This window comes from Mesoplodon densirostris, chromosome 6 (assembly GCF_025265405.1).
Source record: "Mesoplodon densirostris isolate mMesDen1 chromosome 6, mMesDen1 primary haplotype, whole genome shotgun sequence".
NCBI lineage: Eukaryota > Metazoa > Chordata > Mammalia > Artiodactyla > Ziphiidae > Mesoplodon > Mesoplodon densirostris.
In genome coordinates, this window is record NC_082666.1 from 32,044,612 (window position 1) to 32,061,428 (window position 16,817).

Consider the following 16,817-nt stretch of genomic DNA (forward strand, 5'->3'; position numbering starts at 1 on the left):
TTTGGTAGCCCCCTCCGTGCCTTCTGCAACGTCATGGCCCATTTTAAATACTGCTTCTTCCTTGAAGTGTCTCTTTTGTCCCCTTTATGAAATGCTATGTTTCCCTTCTCTGAACCCCTTAGAGCTTTATACCTCTCTATGGCCTGACCTTCCTCTGAAGTAATAATTCATCTGCCTGGAAAGCCCTTCATCTCTTTTCTTTCTCATGTTTGTGGCTCAGTCTAACATCACCTCCTCTGTGAGGCCTTCCCAGCTCTTCCAGCAGGCTGAATTGGTCATTCTGCCTCAATGCTTCTGGAGCAACTGAACTTCTTCATTACAAAATTGGCTATTGGTGTCATTAACCACCGTCCCCACAACTGGCAAGTCCCTTGAAGGTACATATGATCTCTCTGAGCTTTCTTTTGGCTCCTACACAGCACCAGCCACCTAGCAGGTACTTGGTGATTGTTGAATGAATAATTGGGAGATGAGAAAGATGCTGTCCTCGCTCTCTGTGTTTCTCACAAGAAGTCTCTACCGTTCTACCTGCTTTGACTTCTGTAATCAGTGTGCCATTTGTAGGATCGCAGATGTAGTCATGGGAAACCAGAGAAGAAAAACTAACCAGCACTCCAAAATGTAGGAAAACACAGCAATAAATTGTCTAAGAACCCAGATCTCACCCATTAGGATGAGAAAATTGTTTCCACCAAATGAGTCAGTGATGAGATTGACTGAAGGAATAGTTTCAATGTTGCTCTTAAAAAAAAAAAAAAAAAAAAAAAAAAAACCCTGGGCAGCAACTGGTAAGAAACAGTCAGATAAATAGAGAACATCAGTCAGAAGAGAAACACAAAGGCTTTCCTTGCAGACAACATTTCTGCATCTTCCCTCCCACCACTGGGGGCAGCATGTTTTCTTGACCCGTTTTAGAGATAAGCAATTAAAAATCCAGACAGTTAAGTCACCAATTCAAGGTCACTAAACAGACAAACGGCAAATTTGCAGTTACTGCCTCTAGTTCTCTACAGAAGAACCCCAAGTTTTAGGCAAACTGGCCTTACCACCAGTCTCCAAATATGTCTTTCTTCCTCCTGCTTCTGTGCCTTCTTTGCCCTAGATCATCTCCTCTACTAGGATTCCCTGCTTAATATAACTTAATAAGCACTTGGCAAACATAAGCTAAATCCTCCCCAAAACCTTTGAGGTTGGTGTCCCCATCCCCATTTTACAGATGAGGCTAATCATTAAGGCCTCAGTCATAACTGTTGAGCCAAGACTGAAAGCTTTGGAGCAGCCCTCTTCCAAAGCTGTCTTCACCACCTTCTTTGTGAAACCCATTCCCACGCCACAACTCAAGAACCTCCTGAAAACATCTCCATCACCCCCAAAAGGAAGAGACCCCTCTCTCCTCAAAATGTCCCTGGCCTGTGGTTACAGTGCTCTAATCACAAGGATTAATAACTGGCTTATTGTTCTTTGTCCCACATGTCTAGGAGATAGCAGCTTCTTGAGCACAGGGCTAGAGTATCTTTCTATCCTTTACCCACTAATTCAATGATATTTCTCCCTGAGAACCTTATTTCAAGTATTCAAGGAAGTCAGAGAAACCTAGGGTCATCTTCAGCATTTAAATCCCTGGTCATAATTTGATTACTTAAAACTACATGAAAGCAAAAGAAGACACTAAAAGTACTTTATCTATGTAATGCACTAATTATTGCCTCCCCCCCAAAAAATCTAGCTTTCATACAAAGTTACAGTTGATATTAAACTCATGGAGGAAATTTAAAGACCCCAAGCTAAGTAAATTTGTGGCCCACATTAGCCTGGAAGCCCAAGTCAAAAGGTTTTTCTACTCCTATAATTTAACTTAGCTCAGGCCCTGATGCAGAGTCATGCTTAATAAACATGAACTTGATGGGTGGATGGGTTGATAAATGGAGATATTCACACATGAAGAATAGATAAATGAGCACATGAACAAGTGAAACAATAATGCTTTTTAGTAATGACTTTTGAGGAATATTAGTAATAAATTGTCCAACCAAACAAAATAATCCAAACAACATCATCCCTGGTAAACTGTCTACAAAGAAAGCATAACTCTCATGATCTCTATAATTCTGTTTTGACAGTATGGCTGCTGTGTCTGACATATCTACAATCCTTTTGTTTGTAACAGTACCTTAACTGGATGACTTAAATGAGAGGAGATTGCTTGAAATTTTTTCTACAATTATTTAAATGCACATTTCAATTTTCCTGAATTGTGCAAAAGTAATTTGGAAGATTAATTTCCGAGAATACCTAGTGGAATCTGCATATACCAAGCATAATTATTATTGATATTTGCATAGTTCTCCCTGCCCACATGCATGCACTATTACCAACTGCTATGTACAACGTATGAAATTATTGAAGAAGTTGCCGTCAGTACAATATGGATTCACCAATAAATGTTCAGCCTCATGCTCGCTTCAGCAGCACATATACTAAAATTGGAACGATACAGAGAAGATTAGCATGGCCCCTGCACAAGGATGACATGCAAATTCGTGAAGCGTTCCATATTTTAAAAAATAATAATAATAAATAAATAAATGTTCAGCCTCACAAAAGAAAAACAAACTTCCATGTTCAGTTCCAGAAGTGTGGTGTTCCATTTTATTTATTTATCTGGGGCAAAATCCGCAAAGATAAATCCATACCAAAAGAATGTGGCAGTCTTTTGCAATGAAGATTAATGTTATTGCAAAGAATCCCCGAGATTCAAGAGAGATGGAAAGCACCATTGCAAAAGCTAGAAAAGTGAGAGGGACTGGAGAATGTTGGTGGGGAAAAGGAAGTAAATACATCTATGCTACAGACGGGTGGGGTATTAGAATGTACTCAGAGGGCTCCACCACACATGGTTAGGAAGAAAATCAGCAGAAACTTGGACAGTGGGGATCACAAATGCTTGATGAATGTGTGAGAAGTTAACTAAGTGCTTAGAGGAGGTTTTATGAAGTAATGTGAAGCCATGTTTCTTTCCTTTGGTCTACTTGGATGACAAAACCAATTAGAAAGAAACATTGAAAGAAATTACACAGGAGAAAAATAGTAGTAGCAAATACTTACATAACACCAATTATGGTTTGGGCACTCTTTAAGGGCTTTATACATTTTAACTTATGTAATTTTGACAATAAATAATCATTCATTCATTTAGCTCACCAACACCTGTTGAAGCCTTTCTTGCATTTGGTATATTATAAGGGATGGTGAGAGACAGCTATACAAATCAAGTCCTTACCCTTAAGGAGCTCACAGTCTATGGCATGAAACAGACACATCAAATGTATTTTTTAATTTTTACTGGAGTATAGTTGATTTACGATGTTGTGTTCGTTTCAGGTGTACAGCAAAGTGAATCAGTTATATACATATATCCATTTTTTTAAGATTCTTTTCCCATATAGGCCATTACAGAGTATTGAGTAGAGTTCCTTGTGCTATACAACAGGTTCTTATTAGTTACCTATTTTATATATAGTAGTGTGTATATGTCAGATCCCAATCTCCCAGTTTATCCCTCCCCCCCTTATCCCCTGGTAACCCATAAGTTTATTACAGTGTTAAGCAGGTATGTATTTGGTATATTGTAGACATAGGGGAAATAACACCTCTGCTGGTGTCTGGAGGGGAGTTCTTAGAGGAGACAAGAACAAGGTTTGGATGGATAAATAGGTGGTTTCTAGATCAATAAGAAAGAAAGAATATGGGTATATTGGGAGTGAAAAACACAGCACTGGAAAGTGGCAGGGCTTGCTTGTATCTCCATAAATATCTCATTGTAGCTGACACTGAGAGAAAAGGAAAAGACACAGGTGACCAAGACTTTGAGTGCCATACAGGCAATATGGAGCCAGTGATGGATTTTAAACAATGAAATGACATTGTCCAGAGACTCTACAGAGAATAGTTTTGCAGGGTTAATTCTAAAACAAGATAAATTAAAATTAATAAAATGTGACCAGGGATTGAAATAACATATTAGGAGTGAGGACTAAGAGGGTGGAATAGATTCACCAGTGTTGAATATATGTAACTAATAAATATGCTAACAAATAATAGAACACAGACTTTTTATAAGTGGGACCCGGTGGTCAAGAAAACCATACATCACAAAAATATTGTCTGCATGCTTTAGGCAATGCTTTGGTATTGAATATACTTTTAATCTTGATTTCTATGAATCTATTATAAAATTAGTAGTTTCCAAACTTTAGGTTTTTTTAACATTTTAATTGCAGTATAGTTGATTTACAGTATTTTATTAGTTTCAGGTGTACAGCAAAGTGATTTGGTTATACATATATGTGTGTATATATCTATATTCTTTTTTTAAATTATTTTCCATTGTAGTTTATTACATGATATCGAATATAGTTCCCTGTGTTATACAGTAAATCCTTGTTGTTTATCTATTTTATGTATGGTAGTATGCATCTGTTAATCCCATACACCCAATTCCCAAACATTTTTATCATTCATCTATATCAGTAAAAAAAATTGAATGCACCTCCAATAACTATATACTTACTAATTTATTTGTATATTACATATGTGTGCAACTGTCACTGGCATCTCAAGGAAAGATTCATCACTAATGATAATGACATAAATTCATATTTCAAAAGATATCTTTGATCAACATTTGATTTCTATGGGCTTTACAACCCATCCAGAAAAGAGCCCACCATCTTTTTCCTCCACCCTCCTATGCTTCTCCTCTGAGTAGAAGTCATAGCCAAACACACAGTCCTCCAAACTAGACACCAAAGACTCTTCACTGACACCTCATTCTCCTTTCTTCCCTAGAAAATCTAGTCAGTATCATTTTCAGTTATTTCCACCTTCTAAATATCTTGGGTATCAGTCAGCTTTTTCTTCCTAAATGGCAGCCCTAATTTCAGGGGCCATTTCTTCCTTGGGCTGTGAACTAAGACAGCTCTGATTAAGATGATAGCCACACCCTTAGTGCAATGTGACCTTATACAAGTTATTTAACCTCAGTTTCCCCATCTGTAAAATGGGATAATACATTTTTCACAGTTGTTATGGAAACTGAATGAGTAATGCATGTAAAGTTTTTGTACAGTGCAGTCACATAGCAAGCAGTTAATTTATGTAAGCTATTATTATGCTTTAGTCTCCCTACTGCTAGCCTCAGATCTCACCTTCCAACTCACCTCAGGTGGTGTAAAAGTGATTTTCTAAAACACAAATTTGACCAGGTCACTGTCATGCTTAAAACAGATTTTCCATGCCTCTCCACCAACTACAAGACCAATAGAAACATTTTGTTAGATAAGGCTCTTCAGTGAGATAGCCTGGATCTATATTTCCAATCCTATTTCTGCCACTCCTTAATACGTCTCTTATGCTATAGATTTGCACCACTTCACATAGACCACATTCTCTCCATCCTCTGAGCCTTTGTTCTTATGCACAAAATACCTTTGCCCTCTGTTGTCACCATGCTTCCAATTATCATGTTGTAGCTCAGCCTTCAGCATTCAATTCCAGTGATGATTCTGATACAAATCCTTTCCTGGTCCTCATGCTGAAGGATGGAGTCGATTATTCTCATCATCTGTGCTCCTAAGACCCTCTCTGTATTCCCTAGTCACAACACCCTGCACACTGTTCTGTAGTTACCTCCTCTGCCCCAGCTCACAGTGCCCTGTACCATGATTACCCTAGAAGGTGTTTCCCCAACTAGATGGTGTGCTCCCTGAAGGAAGGGCCTTAGGATCTAGAACAGCAATGTTACACCTAGTAAGGGTTCAAGGCAGGCTTGGAACGTTTCCTGGGTGACTATATTTTCACTGTGTGGGTGGGAGGGGGAGACATTTTCCCAGGAAACCTGCCAACATCCCAATTCCCCACATTTATGGGAAGTCTTTGCTTTACATTTTGAAGTCTTCTGTAATTAGCTGTGCACTGGCAGTGGGGGAATCCTAAGTTTTCCTCTAAGCACGACTATGTGGTTAGAAGACAAGCTGTCTAGTGGAAAGAGCATGGACATGGGACCCTGACCCCTGCGTTGGACTCCCTGCTCTGCTCATTTTCAGTTGGTTGATTTTGAGCAAGTTACATAACTTTTCTGAGTTTCCGTTTGCCCTTCTGTAAAATAGAAATAACAGCAAACCACACAGGATTGTCTTGAAGATTCAGTGAGATGATTTGTGTTAAATATTTAGTACATAGTATGAATTTAATAAATGATCAACATGGCAGTTCTCGTTTTTATCACCCGCAAAGTTCAATGAACATACACCACACACCCAGTAGGATAGCTACTATAAAAAACAAGACAGGAAGTAATGGTACAGCTGCTGTGGAAAACCTCATGGCAACTCCTCAAAAAATTACGCATAAAATTACCATATGCTCCAGCAAGTCCACTTCTAGGTATATACCCAAAAGAACGGAAAGTAGTTGACCTGAACAGATATTTGTACACAAATGGTCTTTGCAACATTATTCACAATAGCCAAAAGGTGAAAACAACCCAAACGTCTATCAATGGGTGACTGGATAAACAATATGTGCATACCTGTACAATGGAATAGTATTCAACAAATGCTGTATGATTCCACTTATATAACTCAAGTAATCAAATTCATAGGACAGAAGGTAGAATTGTGATTTTCTGGGGCTGGAGGAGTGGGGAATGGGGAGTTAGTGCTTAATGGGTACAGAGTTTCCCTTTGGGAAGACGGAAAAGTTCTGGAGACAGATGGAGGTGATGACTACACAATGTGAAGGTACTTAATGACATTGAACTGTCCACTTAAAAATGACTACAATGGTATATTTTACTACAATAAAAATTCCATCAACAAGACTTACTCAGATCTGCAAGAATAATTAAACAGCTCTAGCAAAGCTGTTAAAGTGAAGCCAAGAAGACTCCATGTTCCTTCAACTCTAATCTGATTCCTTTATCCCAGAACAATCCTGAGATCTGAAAGTCCTTATTTTCCATGACCAAGTGAGTGTGTGTGCGCACGCGCATGCACACACACACACACACACAGAGTCTCTGGGGCCCATGGAGACACAACCTGGAAACGGGGCTTGCCAGGATTAGGAAGCCAGGGCCAGCCCACGTATCACTCACCCAGAAGACAGCCCTCCCTGGAGAGAAAGAACCTCATAGTCCCCTCACAAAGAGGATAATAAATTCCGATTAGCCAAGGAAGCTTGGAGTCTAAATACCAGCAAAGCTCAGCCCCTGCAAGTGGGGACGAATCATCTGAAAGGTCATCCCAGAGACACTGAACAAAGGGCCTCGAGCAGCTGGGTCTCTTAATTTGAGGAAACACTGAAGCTTTTAAAGACACCAGAGGCAAAGCTGGAGAGATGGGCAGGTGGAGCGGCCTTCTGAGCACAGAGAGGATTTAATAGGAAGGGAAACGCAAGCCCCACAGGAGGCTCCAGGGGTCCTGCAGCCACCACTTCTCTAGGCCAGGCTGAGGGCCTCTGGGAGGAGCCGCCATCACCTGCACTAGGCTGGGATGGCCCTTCTTGGCAGTGCATTAAAACAGAGTGGCTCTGATCTCAGCAATTAAAGCTTTAAAACCACAAGCCTCAGGGAGGGAGAAGGCTCAAAGGAACAGCCTGCCATATACCTCTGTCCACTCTGTTCCAGGCTGTGCGCTGCTGACACAGCCCAGTCTGTCTCCAGAAAATTCCAGAGGCCTCTCAGGAATCTAAGGCCAGGCCTAAGCCAGTGGCCTTTTGCCTGGGCCCAGAGGTTGTAAGATAGAAAGCTCTGTGGGAGGGCCAGGTGGTCGGCAGGAAGTGGCCTACTGGCCTGCAGCCATTCCCAGCTTCCAATAACCCTCTGGAAAAAAATTGAAGCAAGGAGAATGAAAGGGGCATCTTAACTTGAGGGAAAAACTGAACAAGTGGCCTCCTCCCGCATAGAGGGCACTGTAAGCGTAGAACTGAGTCGAATCGCTCAGCCCCTCAGTCTGGAGCAAGGGACCAGAACTGGTATGTACTGAGCCAAGGACTGTCTAACCAAAGAAAGGAACTCACATCATGGAGCAACTGCTTAACAGAGATTTTCTCATTGACTTTAATCGTTACAACAACTTTGTGCAGGAGGTACTGTGGTCCCCATTTTAGACAAAAGAAAATGGCAGAGGCCAAATCTGAACCTACACCTGGATGGTTCTAAGATCTTCTCTACAATATTATGCTGCCCCTAAATTGGACCTTCCACAAATATTAGCTGCCTATGCCTTGCAAATTGATTCTAAGAGGCTTAGTAGCTTGTCAAGTATCACACCGTTCATGAGTTACAGAACTGGGACTGGAATTCATTTCTGACTGATTCCGAAGCTGACGTGCTTTCCTCCATGCCTCATATATCTTTAGTTAAAATAAAATAATCCTGTGGCTTCTTGCCAATCAGGAAACATTTTGCTCCTTCACTCTTGAAGCCTAAGCCCTTTAAAGAGTAGCTCAGTAATTGCGCTGCCCCTGTGCCCCAGAAGTCACAATTTACTGCAGAATGAGGTGATATGAAACAAAACAGACACATCTCCCAGGCCAAAGAGAGGCTGTCTGGATTGTACAGACCTGATGACTTTTATTGAGAAGATCTGAAGCTCATTTCGGTATAAAAAGTGGTGGAGGAAGGTGGCAGTGTGTATTTGAGCTGATATGTGTTTACTTCCCACTCAGGCAAATTATTCCCATTTTTTGGTTTTGGTGAGGTAAGACCTAGTGGGCTTGAGCTATGGAGATGACCAATCGTTTCTTGAAGGGAAATTAGTTTTCGTTACCCAAAGCAGTTAAGAGTGGATCTCCCTTCCACGGTTCATGTGGCCCAGAAAATTCAGGTCTCTCTCTGCTCTTCAGATTTCAATACTGTAAAGGTTTCATAGGAAATACATGCATATATAATCAGATACTTCTCTTATTCTCTTGGGGGAAATGTTGCCAAGAGCAGAAACATACAAATTGAGAGGAATGGAAATCATCTAGGATATTGCTTAATACCTTACAGTTTCAGTCAAAATGACAAAGACCACTTTAAAGATTACTCATGCCTAATGGGCAGGAAATAGTTAACCCACAGAGGCTTGAAAGAGACCCCTCAAGTTGTTAAAAAACAATCCCAGGGCCAGGCAGCTCCCATGAGCACCAGCTTTGAAGTAGAGACATTCACAGTAAAGAAAGCATTAAGGATGGGATGTCTCGAACAATGGGAGAAATTCTTCCATTACAAGACTTGTGGTTCCAACATTATGCACACTAGATATTCTGAAAAAATTCCTTCCACAAATGTTTATAAATGCTAGATAAAATGAACAAACATTCATTTAGATGCATGATTTGAGATCATAAGAAAGAGAAATCCTCAGAGGTCAGAAATGAAGAAGAAACTCAAAAGCAAGGATGTAGGCATGTGTGCTGATACTGCAGCTACCCTGAAGTGACCAGGGTCAGGCACGGTCACTCTCAGTAATCTCAGGGCTTTAGTTTTAATGCCCATGCTGTAATAAGACATGAGATCTTGTGCTTATGCAAGGTGGGGAGAGTCAGAACTTAGTCACTTGCAGAACAACAGGATCTATGAAGAATAACACATACAATAAAAGGATAAACCAGAAATAATCAGCCTACCCCCAAAGAGATGACAAGAAACCTTGTCTCCCTCAAACAGTTGGCAGTTAGGAAAAGTCTGTAACCACCAACTTGCACCACATGTGTATCTAAAGCCCTAACTGATTTCACTCATATGATCCTGAAACCACCGAGGTGGAATATTACACAAAATAGGTTCTAGACTTCCAATACCCCTGAAGCATCTATAAGAAGAAAATATCACCACTCTTATGGGCAAATATCTGCAATCAAAAATGAACATGATTTCTACAAATAAAGACCTCCTCAAGATAACTCTCAATCCAAAGTAGAAACATATCCAAAAATTGATCTATCGTGAGTGTCGGCACAAACAAAAATGGTAGAATTAAGCCCTAAAGAACTCAGATAATCCATTGCATAGATACTATAAAGTATATTAAATAGTTTAAAGGTATACCAAATAGCTCCCCCCAAAATGAGACACCCAGAAAAAATAGCTACTTTTAAAAGAATGAACTAGAAGTTCTAGAAATGAAAAATATAGTCATTGAAATAAAAAATCCAGTACACAGTCTGTAACCGAAGAGAGATCTTGTGATCCAACTGATAGGTCTGAGGGCATAAACTGAAGCCATTTGATACAGTAGAAAGAGTATGGACCAGTATGATCAGATGGGCTGGGCTGGGCTGAATTTTGCAAAAGGGGTGCCACGTAAAATCACAAAATAGAAACTAGTACTTATGAAGTGTTTATTATGCACAAGGCACTATGATAAACACATTATACATTATTTCATGGAATACAATTACCCTATGAGATAGGCATTATTGTCTCCATTTTACAGATGATAAAACTGAGACTTAGGAAGACAATATCTTGCCCCCACATTATGCCAATAATTCAAAGAGCTAGGATTCAAACCCAGGTCTGTCTCATTCCAAAGTCCATTGTCCTAACCACTAGGTTTACTGCCTGCCCCATCAGCTTCCAATTCAATTTAAATCAGCTGTGTAGGCTTCTGTTGCCTGAGCATAGGAAAAATATTTTATTACAAACTTTCCTCCTCTTGAAGACCTAGTAGAGCCTTTCAAGAATATAGTTCACAGCTCTCTCCTCACTGCTAACAGCAGAATTTGATTTACAGCTCACACTGTAGGCCAGAGGATTGTGGGAGACTTGAGTGTTAGGCAGGTATCTGGTGTCAGCACAGGCAAAGGGCAAGTCCAGAAGTCTGCCAAGTCTGCAAGGCTCAGGCAGATAAAAGTGATCAGAGCCTGTTATGGAAGTGTCTGAGAAGTCTGTAAAATGCTGGAAGACTGGGATGACTTTGAAAGTCAAGGCTAGCAAAAGGCTCCAAAATGTGGTAGTTCCAATGATTACAGAGATCAGTATTATCGAGGTGCAATTGTGATCTGGATCAGGAATGAAAGTTATTTTTCCTGTTGTTTTATTCTCTCATATTTCCAACTAAGGGCTGGCAGCTGAGCCCCCAGAAGAAGCTTGAAAAGCAGAAATCACCCTTGCCCCTGACTATGCCAGAGACAGAGGCCACATAAAATCAGACTCTTTGCCTGGTGTGCCCCAGCCCAGGGTTGTATCTCCAGAAGGTGATGACCCCCTAGTAACACTTTGCACAGGTGACCGTATTACTGAAGTTTTATGCAAATACTAAAGCTCACTAGAAGCACTTCTAGGGATAGGTATTTTAGATTGCATTGCTAGTTTCTCAGTAAACAATTACTAAACATTTCTAAGAAATAAAAGCAAATTGCTGGAGACCCTGCAGAAAATGGTTCCATTAGTAACATTAACGTAATGCATATGAACAAAAGTCAAAGCTAAGAAAGTGTGCGTTGTCATAATTTGTCTTCCCGACTTCCAGATAGGCTCTTGGATAGTTAACAAGGCTTGAAATGAGATAGGCTGGGGCCTGGGATCTTCTACCAGAGTGTTTGCACCTGGACAGACTTCTCCTCCAGCAACAGAATACAAAGAAACTATGAGGGACCGAAAATAACTACGTGCATGAGCAGTCAGGGCAATTATGAACAATAAGTACAAAAGGGCCACAAACAAACTGCCATTTTGGAGGTTCTGGGTGCAAAAAGGTACTGCTCGTGATCCCTGCACACAGCACCACCAAGGGAGTGGTCAGACCACCCAAGCCTTCCCTCCAGCCCAACCCATCAACCTACAGATCCACCCCTACCTTCCCCTTTAAGAAACCAGCCCCGTCCTCCCTCGGGGAGCAAGCAAGTCACCTGTTTCTTGTTCTCACTCCCTCAAGCTGCAGCACCTGTCCCAGTAAAGCCTTGCCTAAATTTCTCTCCTGGCCTCATCAATTTCTATTGATTAAAGAGTCCAAGAACCTGGGCTGGTAACATACTTTGCCTAGTTAAGAGGTAGGATATCTGGTGTAGTTATACCTCCGGAAGGGGGGTGGGGGGTGATCCCAGGGCATGTGAAGCAAGTGCTGTTTTGTGCAGTTTAGTTTAGTGTACCCCACGCCTCGGGCCCATCTGTATGGGAAATTCAGGTTGAAGCACTGGAAAAGCCCTCTGGAAGGCACAAGGGCCACTCAGAGGCTGAGCAGGTGGTGAGAGTCCCTGACCTAGATTATTAATCAACACAGGGATGATCCTAGATTAGAAATTTCTCCTCAAATGCCCATCTGAAATTCCTTTAAGGGAGTAGCCTCTTTCCTCAGTGTGGTATAAGACATGTGTCTAATAAACCCAAACATCTTCAGTTTCTCATAAGACAAAAGTAGGTAAACTTAAAGCTGTTTGGCAATTAATGTTCCAGTATTTTATCTTACTTGAAATGACCTGAATAGTCAATAAATTCCTATCATTTCATTTAATTTAGCAAAACTAAAAGTTTCAAGTAACCAAAATCTGGAGAGACTACTTTGATAGACATTCCCCAAACATAATTATTCCTATAGTGTTTACCTGAAAGCTCTTATCTCTGTTACATTTACTTAAAAGTTTCATGTCATTTTCCTTGTTGATAAATAACAGAAACAATATGCACTTACTGACTTGCAGTAACCCTAGGTACAATAAGAGTATGATATCTAATACTGATGACTCTAAAGCATGTCTGTATTAATCCAACTCACAAGTTCAAGCTAGCTTTAATAGCAGATATTAATTTAATAAATTCATTTGGCCAATTTCTTCTATATTTCTGAGAATTTATACAAGTGCTTAATTTCCTTTAAGCCAGTTAAATAGAGCTCACTTGCAAATTAACTTTTTACATAAAGACAGAGCCAGAGAGCTCATCGTTTTCCTGCTGTAGTTTAAAAAGGCCTCCTCTTTTCTCCCTCAGCTGCAGGGACTACAGTGATCAGATAAGTTCCTGAGAGCCCACGCAGAACAGTTACATTTTAAAGGCACAGGGAGAGAAATGCAAGCTCCTTTTCTCTCTCTTCTTTAAAGTCCTAGTAAGTAACCCAAGGCCAGAGTCTCAGGCAGTGTGGGCTGTGTTTGCATTTCAAGGCTTCTGTGCTCGACCCATGCCCACGATTGCAGCAGAGACTTGCAGGAGAAGTTGGATAGACAAAACCACATAAAACATAGATCCTTTTAAATTCACTGACCGAGACTCAACATGTACCAACTACAGAAACTCAAACTAAAGTCACAAACGAGAAACAAAGAGATGGTCTTACCGTGAGGCGGTCTCTGGGGGGGACTTGGTTCAGCCCAGCTCCTCTCTCAACTGGCCCTTCTACCAGCCGGAGTTGAGAACTCAAAACAGAAAAGTACTGGGGGGTCACGAAAAGGTGACCCAACGAGGAGTCTCCAGGATGAAAGGGGACAAGAGCAAAAGCAGGGTACTACGCATGGCTCCTGCACACAGCACCACCGAGGGGGTGAGCAGACTACCTCAGGCACCCCTCCGTCTCATCCACCGATCAGCCCCTACTCTCACCCTATTTAAGGAACCAGCCCCACCCTCCTCGTAGAGCAAGCAAGGGCACCTGTTTCTTGTTCTTGCTTCCCTCATGCTGTAGCCTGAGTCCCAATAAAGACTTCCCTGAATCTCTCATCTGGCCTCTAATCAGTTTCTACTGATTAAAGAGTCCAAGGAGGCAGGTCGGTAACAGAAATATTTATGAACGTCATGATAATAGGAATACGGTTTTAAAAGTCCTTCTCTCAATGAGTTTCCCAGTTCTCTAGAGTCAATACCATTAGCTCTAATTTACAGATGGGAAAACTGAGGCAAGAGTAGTTAATGGGAATTACACAAGGTCCAATAACTCGTAAGTGACAAGCTAGACTCTGATTTCAAGGTTCTCTGATTCTAAATCCTATACCCTTGCAAAATCTCTTGGTGCCAAACTGGTAGCTGACTTGAAGAAAGCACTTGCAAAAATGGGTTAAACGAATCTTATAGCGTGAAATTTATCAAGGATAAATTTAAGGCACTTCCTGAACTTCTTCCCAAATTATCCATCAAAGAAGCATAGGAGACTGTGCCAGCAGCTCACTGCAAGAAAGATTCAGGAGGTATCTAGTAGGAAGAATAGCATAAATAGCATAAATTAATATATGTGACATGGCCACAAAAACTGACCCATTAGGGAATTATGCTACAGCAGATGCCTCCTAGGATACCTTACTCTGTTTGGGGTTTCTTGCTGTTAAGAGGAAGACCGATGAAGTGGAGGATGTTCCCCAAAGAGCAAACGAGATGGTAAACTGTCAATACGATGGCAGCATGTCAAAGAATGAAACAACTCAACATGTTTAATTTAGAGAATCCATGATAAGAATTCAAGATATTCTCACCCCCAGGCAAATGTGGAAACTCCAGGACTTTTAGAAAGAAGAAAATTACCTCTGGGATACAATACTAGACTCTGCAATGATGCCTGTCTGGATTTAAATTCTAATTCTACTATTTACCAGCTATATGACCTTGAGTAAGTTACCTAACCTCTCTGTGTCTCAGTGTTCTCATCAATAGAATAATAGTACGAATAATAGTACCTTCCACGTAGGATTACTCTGAAGATAAATTTAACACAAGTTATTACCATAGCAGAGCATAAATCTCACTATATATTAAATATTTGCTGCTTCTTCTCCAATATGAGACTCACGAAGTTCCTAAGAAGAGCATCAATCTCTCCAGCCAGGAGGGCAGCTTGGAGAGTGCTTCCCACTTCCTGAGCTTTGGGGGAGCCCACGTTTACCTCAGGTGAGTCTTCCATTTGTATGGAGCGCTCTCAATGCCTGCAACATTTGGACCACAATCCAAACCAGCCCAGAGAACAGAAATGCCTTTAAAACACAGGCCCCTAGATTTGCCATCTCCTACTTACTAGCTGTGTAGTCTAGTCTCTCAGAGCCTGAATTGTGTTCCCTGCAAAAATGCCTTTTTGGAGTAAAGATGATGGAGAAAATGCATGTGGCTATTTCCAGCATCATGCCTGGTACAAGACAAAATGCTCAGAACCTCTTATTTCTTTCCATAATTCAAGAAGAAAAGCTATGACAATGTGATAGTTCTGGAATAAACTCCTTGAGTCAAACAGGTCCTGAGCACCATGATGCTATGAACACAGAGATGAATAAAGTATGACACCCCCCAATTCTGAAAGTGCTCATGGTCTGGAAGAAGAGATAGTAAAGAAACAAACAAGACCTTAATAGCATGGCAGGTGCTAGTGACCTCAGCCAGGATGGGATCACAGATGGGGGTGAAAGGTACTCACACTCCATGACTTGAGGAGTAAGTGGGGGGTGGAGTTGGAGAGAGAGGAAGTAGACAGCAGTCTTAAGACACTTAGAAGAAGAAAGAAAGGGAAGTAAACAGGGAGATCCAGAGTCATTGGAGGAGTGTGTGTGTGTGTGTGTGTGTGTGTGTGTGTGTGTGTGTGTGTGTGTTTGGCCAAGGCCATATTTATAAATTCAAAGAAACAAACAAACAGTGAAGACGTAGTAATTTAATATCAGTATGAAAAGGGCAACCATCAAGTAAGCCCAGTTGAAACTCCTGGGGTGTGTCGTCAGAGTTGACTGATTGGAGTACAGATAAGCTGGCCCTGTCTCTTGCATCTGGGTGGAAAGTCACAGCGGATACAGGGACAAAGGGACAGTTTCAGAAGTTCCTATTCTAGAGATGTGGCCAGACCCTTAGCACCCCCAGAGGGAGGAATCATTTACTGAGCCCTCGGAGCCCCGTGGTCACCCATGAAGACAGCAGGAATTTCCCAAACTCTTCCTCTTTGGGGTAGAGGGTCTGGGTGGCAAACTGACAAATCACCACATTTGTTCCTCACTTTGGTTTTTGTTTTTCCTTGGGAATCAGCACATTTTGCATTGAGGTTTGCACAAAGCAAAACAGCTCCAGTGTCAAATGGAAATCCAGCAGGCTCTTCCCAAGATGTGCTGTTCCCTTTGTACACGCTGCCGACTTGGGAGCGGGGGCCTGGGACATAAAGCCTGCGCCTCTTGGGAAGCACATCCAGACAATGGTCTGTGTATGAAAAGGGGAACAGATTAACCAGGACTAGGGTGTCTCCAAATTGCTTTTCTTAAAGAAAGACTCTTTTGCCAGGAAGCAAAGCACACACAAAAACAATATTAAAGCATACTGGCTTTAATATATGTAGTAATAACAGAACATGGGCAGGCTACAACTTTCCAAATCCCCTCAAAAATCCTTTGCGAGAGCATAGATGGTTTGTCAAATCTATACTCTTTGTCTAATACATTTGTTCTTTTGTTTGATCAAGGTTGGGGAGGGAGCCGTCTAACTCATTATATTGGGGGAGCTGCATTCATTCCTTTGTGCTTCTTTTTCTTCTTCTAATCTTTATTAAAATCAAAAGAAGAACCACTCCAATCCTTCAAATGATAATTTATTTCTCAACCTACAAAGTCAGAGTCTTCATTATTATTTTAAAAACAAATCAATGCAACGATTTTAATTAAAAATGAAACAGGATGAACCGAAAAAAATAAATAGGCATTTGTTAGATCAACACACAAACTTGTTTACAATTAATGGGCAACTGAGCTCCTGGTGGTAGAGAATGTTTCACTGTAGTTGGTAAATTCTCTGGACTCTCATTGAAGTCTTTAGAGGGAAAAACACATCCAGAAGTCTCCTAATGAAATGCTCTAATCCTGGGAAATTTTATGCTTCAAAATGT

At 41.0% G+C, this 16,817-nt stretch overlaps 1 non-coding gene across 1 annotated transcript; it reads left to right on the forward strand.

Annotated features, from left to right (window-relative positions):
- Positions 1-2,453: 2,453 nt before the first annotated feature.
- On the forward strand, positions 2,454-2,560 carry LOC132492843 (U6 spliceosomal RNA). The gene has a single exon (XR_009532898.1). It is a non-coding gene; the product is annotated as a U6 spliceosomal RNA (small nuclear RNA).
- The last annotated feature ends 14,257 nt before the right edge of the window (positions 2,561-16,817 follow it).